The following is a 6,073-nucleotide window of genomic DNA, read 5'->3' as shown; positions in this document are numbered from 1 at the left end:
AATGGCTCACAAGAGTTGACTGACCCAAATTTCTCCTTCAAATTGCAGGATCCACGTGGTATTCAAGGTCTCGAAGGTAGATTCCGCGTCCGCACCCAGTTTGCGGTCTCGACGCGCGCATGAACAGCTTTCGCCGTGACAGCCACCATGCGCGCCTCCTCTGCGCGGGCGGAGACGACAATGACACGCTAGTTCCTCCTCGCCGGCGTGCTGGAGCACGCGCTCGTCCTCCTCTTCGTACGCTGTGTGCATAGACGCGGCTCCACCAGCTGCTCGCGTTCTTGGCAGTGCGGCGGCATCGCGAGGAGGGACTATAGACGACGTGAGCGGGTGAGCCTTCGGCTTCATGGCACAGGGATGGCAGCGACATGGCGGTGATGGGCAAGAAATTGTTGGTCAGAGCAGGCGGGCGCCGGCATGCGCAACGGCGGCGGCATATTGATGAGTGCGCGTATGGAAGCTTAGTTTAGTTTTATATAGGGTTGGTCAGACTTAAAAGAAAACCATACTAGTACACGTAAACATTAGACTTAGGCAGAGCTTTTATTAGTTACCACAGCCACAATACGGAATCCTGTGCAAGCATGTGAACTGCAGGCATGCGGTCGATCAAACGGTGCGTCACCGTGTCGCGCTCGAAGGACATCCACCGAACCTTTTTGTGTGTGTGAAAACAATCCCCGAATATTACTCAACTTTTTTTCCCGGAAAAGTTCTTGACGCTACAATATTTCCATATATTTGAATTTATCTCCAGTTCATGTTTATTTGGATTTGGATGTTTTAGGTGCACCCTAGTTTTTTTAATACTGATTTTGTGTGTGTGACTGAGAGAGAACGTGTGTATGTGTCCATATGTGTGTTGTGGCGGAAGAGCAATGTGGAGACGGTGTGCGTGTGATAGAGACATAGAGAGGTGTGAATGTGCAAAGGATCATGCATGAATGAGACATAGACAGATGCCGATACGTTGTGTATACATGAGAGAATGGTCTTCTATTTTACTTGTGTGTGTGTGTGTGAGAGAGAGAGGAGCATCTGTAACACAACAACCATCTCTCTTGATTTGTCTGTCCCTCACACAATCGCATGTAACACATGCATCAATGCGTACATTTTGACACCCTCACCCGGCCCCTGCCCACCTCAAGGCTCGCACATCGCTCTCTATCTCGCACGCACAATCTCTTCGTGAATACCCTGTCTAGTATGTAGCTTTCTTTCCATCACATACACACACATTTCTCTCCTTAGGTTTGTTTTCTCTCAATATCTGACACGCACACACACACACACGCAACACACAACACACACACCCCTCCCCCGAGCACACAATCCATCCCCATCCAAGGTTATATGGCGACCACTCTCGCTTGTGCTTCTCTGCACCCCAGCATGCACAACACCTCAATCTTCAAAGAGGGCATCGATGAGATCGAAGACGGCGACCACACTGTGCTAGAGAATGCGGGGCCATTTGGAAGCAGGATGATGTGACGACAGCTGACTGACTCCTCCCCCACCCTCTCTCTTGCACAAAATTACCAATCCCTCTCTCCCCCGCACAAATTTATCAATCCCTCAACCCACGAGATCCTTCCCCTCTCGTCCATGTTTTTCCAGCTCTCTCATCAAACCTGTTGTCTCTTCTCCTTCCACATGTACATAATCTGGATGCACACGCATCTCATGTATATTACATGTCTCCATCTTTCTCACAGACCTAACTTCTTCCTCTCTCTTCCACTCTCTATCTCTCTCTATTTCGTTAGGTTTGTCTCCCACTCTCTCGTCCACATATATACAATCTTTCCCGCCCTATCTGCTCCATCTTCACAAACTCTCTCTGCACGTTTCATTCACACATTGGGATATGTTCAAAATATTGCTTTTATAATGGCTGATGTAGAGTTATTGTTTGTTTTGTTGCATCCTACAAAGTAATAACTATGAAATGCATTTTGATTGTCATTTGACTGGGATTATGTGAGTTTGAGCATGTTGTGAAGTACTATAGACCTCGTATACATCTTGGAATTCGACAATGATTGTAACTATTGAATTGTATAGACCATTACATTCGAAGTAAGTTGCCTAATATATTTATTTCAAAATTAAAACAAATGATTAATTCACTACATACTAAGAAAACAAATGTGTACACCCTCCGTTTTTATTTAAGTCCGCGTATTAGCATTGGTCAAAGTCAAGTTTTGTAAACTCTCAGAAAGTTTATAACAAAAAATATTAACATATACAATAACAAATAAATACCATTAGATTCATTATTGAATGTACTTTCACATCATACATATCTGTTATGGTAAATGTTTATATTTTTCTATAAACTTGGTCAAACTTTAGGAAGTTTGACTGTGGTCAAACCTAATATGCAGAGTTTACTAGTACTACTCGCTAGTTGCTTAGCCGAATCACCCAACACGCCACACGGGGAGTTCAGTGTCACGAAATTTTGAAGCCGGCGGGAAAATCTCCCGTGACCCTGATTCGAGCTGTGGGAAGTTACCATCATAGCCTTTGAAACAAGCCTACGGATGACGGTTGGTAGGGGGCTGTTTTCGTAACTTCAGGTTCACCCTACCCAGCCAACCCCACCCGGCACCCAGAGTAGTACACCTGAATACTCCCCATTTTCTATCCCCACCACAAAATAGACTTCTCCACGGCACCGCAGCCTTCGTGCTCCTCCCCTTCTACATCGACGCACTCGTCCACCGCAGCGCATATGCCTCATCAACGACCTCATACGCCGCACTGGAGCTGGTCCACTGTCGTCGTCATACACGGAGCCTCTTCCCCGGCACCGTCTTCCACCGTCTCGGATCTGCTTCCCGGAAGCCAACACCAAGTGCAGAAGCACCACCGTCGTGGACAATGAACTGACTCTCGTTGCCGACCATGACTCACAGAGGCTGCTGTCAGTGTCAAAACCGGCGGATCTCAGGTAGGGGGTCCCGAACTGTGCGTCTAAGGTTGATGGTAACAGGAGACATGGGACACAAAGTTTTACCCAGGTTCGGGCCCTCTTGATGGAGGTAACACCCTACGTCCTGCTTGATTGATATTGATGGGTATGAGTATTACAAGAGTTGATCTACCACGAGATCGTAATGGCTAAACCCTAGAAGTCTAGCCTGTATGACTACAGTATTCAATATACTCTATCCGGACTAAGTCCTCCAGTTTATATAGACACACGGGGATCTAGGGTTACATAGAGTCGGTTACATAATATGGAATCTTCATAGTTGTTCGCCAAGCTTGCCTTCCACGCCAAGGAGAGTTCCATCCGAAAACGAGTACAATCTTCAGTCTTCATATCTTCACAACCCATCAGTCCGGCCCATAGATAATAGACCGGGCGCCCGAGGACCCCTTAGTCCAGGACTCCCTCAGTAGCCCTTGAACCTGGCTTCAATGACAAGGTATCCGGTGCGTAGTGCTGTCTTCGGCATTGCAAGGCGGGTTCCTCCTTCCGAACTCCAAAAAATAGTCTTCGGATGAAACAAATGTGTCCGGACCTGTAAAACATACCGCAGAGAGAATATAATAACACACAAGTCCCATCTACTGACAACTTTAGAAATTTTACGCCACGCCTGTCCGGTTATAATTTCCAACTGTTTTTGCCCCATGTTTAGAGACGCGGTTGTCATTGGCACGTCTTGTCAAAGCAGAGATCGTGTCCCCTTATCACGGGATTCTCATCAATACAGGTGTGGGTAACCCAACCGTGCCGTTTTACACAGCCTTGGGAGCAGGAGAATTTTAAGGGGAATGGGGGGGGGGGGCGTTCGATATTCACCGCCCTTATAAGGAGATAAGATTCCCCTTTCTTCCCCCACGCTTTTCCTCCAGCCTCTCCGCCCTTGAGCTCTAGCACCCAGGTTTCCATTCCCCTAGTCTCGAGAAAGCACTCAACCATGTCCAGATCCGGAGGTCAAGGCAAGTGGATGGCCTCCTCCGTTAAGGAGGAGAACGTCGCCGAGCTTCGGGCGGCCGGGTACCTGGCGAAAGAAATCGCCCACCGTCTTCCAGCCCGGGGACAGATCATCCCCACACAACGAGAGGGTAGTGTTCATCCCTCACTTCCTCCGTGGGCTAGAGTTTCCACTCCACCCCTTTATCCGTGGGATTATGTTCTACTACGGGATATATTTCCACGATCTATCCCCGAACTCCTTCCTCAATATCTCGGCGTTCATCGTCGTGTGTGAGGCTTTCCTCCGCATCCACCCCCACTTCGGGTTATGGCTCAAAACCTTCAACGTGAAGCCCAAGGTGGTGGACGGACAGCACGCAGAGTGCGGGGGCGCAATGGTGAGCAAGCTCACCAATGTTTCTTGGCCAAAAGGCACATTTGTGGAATCTGTCAAGGAATGGCAGAAGCTATGGTTCTACATCACCGAACCCCGTGACGCCACCTGGGCCGCAGCTGCCGAATTTAACTTTGGCGCTCCCGTGCGGCTCACCTCTTGGGTCGAGAAGGGCCCAAACTGGTGTTCGTCGGACGAGCTGATTGCGCTACAAACGCGCATCCAAAGCATGATCGATAGGGATATCAAGCTCGTCGACATAATCCTAGTGATGCTGGTGCCCCGAATCCTCCCCTGCCAGAGCCGAAGCCGTCCTCTATGGGACTTCAGCCCGAAGAAACACCATACCTTGGTGAGGCTCTTCAGAACAACTCATGAAGATGCCTGGAAGTTGCTTTTCAAGGGCAACGAGATACCGCCGACCACCGATTCGGATTGTGGCCACGACATAAATAACCTCCCCAACGAGGTATGTCATTTTCAACGCATCCCTTACTTGCTTGCTTCAAGGGTGATATCTAATGCTTTCATTTCAGTACTGGTTGAAGCAAGCGAAGAAGATTCGGTGTCCGGCTCCCCTGCCCGAGGAGCCAGTCACTCCGCATTTAGCGAAGATGCTGGAGCCGGCGCCTTACAAGGCACCAGAGAAGAAGGCCATAGGAAAGGCCAAGGGGGTCCGAAGTGGCCCCCGCCGCAAGGGCACTTCGGACGCGGCGTCCGAAGACAAGGCCCATTCCCCGCCACCGAAGACGACGCAGATGAGGAGGAGGAGTAGGAGAGCGACTCTCCCCCCGATGGGGGAGGAAGAAGAAGGCGGCCTCCACAACTCTGGAGGCGAAGGCACCCAAAAAGGGGAAGGTCTCCCTAGCAGGTTACTCCGCATGGGACGTTGATGACAGTCCAGAATGACGCCCCCGCACTAAGCCTCGGGCCACATCATAATTACTATTACCTTTTCGACCCATAAAGTTTCTCCTCATTGTATTGAAACGATTGGCAAATGTTATTGTAATCCGTCCCACAATAGCTCCCAGCGATCTTCGTCAGGAGGCTCGCTGGATTTGAAGGCGATGGCCAGCGACTCCCTGTCGGAGGCACACTCCCCCAAGACCAAGGAGGATGTGGAGGTGCTATCCAAAAGGACTGTCTCCGGCAGGGGAGAGGCCCAGGAAGCACCCGAAGGCGAAACCTTCGTCGCCGGACACCAAGGGGACTCAATCCCCAATGAGACTGGCGGTGAGTGCCGTACACAGTTCGGCCCTCTACCGGACTCAATTCCGGAGACCGAGGCGGCTCCGGAATCCAGCACGCAACCTCCTTCGAAAGAAGGGGGATGCCTGTTGTGCCGGTGGGCCCTGTCCAACCAGGGGCACCGGATAACCTGCTGGAGGCGCTACAAGGCGCTTCCATTATGGATGAGCACCGTGCCTTTATGGGCATGGTGATTGAAAAGGTTCAGTCGGCCAAGAGCGGATAAACCGAAGCCTGCAACAGCTTGTTGACAGGTTTTGAGGTAAGAGACGCCGAACAAGGAGAAAATCCTAGTGTACACCAGTAGCCCCTCAGACACTGTCCGGTGTTCAGAAAGAAAAAGCTGGACAGAGGATCAATCTCGTTTTAACAGGAAACTAACTTAATTTTTCTGAAATGCAGGCGCCATTGCTAGCCGTGGCCTCGCATACTGCCGAAGTTTCTGGACTGAAGCAGAAACTGGCGGATGCCGAGGAGGAGCTGGG

This window comes from Triticum urartu, chromosome 3 (genome assembly GCF_003073215.2).
Source record: "Triticum urartu cultivar G1812 chromosome 3, Tu2.1, whole genome shotgun sequence".
NCBI classification, from domain to species: Eukaryota; Viridiplantae; Streptophyta; class Magnoliopsida; order Poales; family Poaceae; genus Triticum; species Triticum urartu.
The sequence above is the reverse complement of the archived record's forward strand: the minus strand, read 5'-3'. Positions refer to the sequence as shown.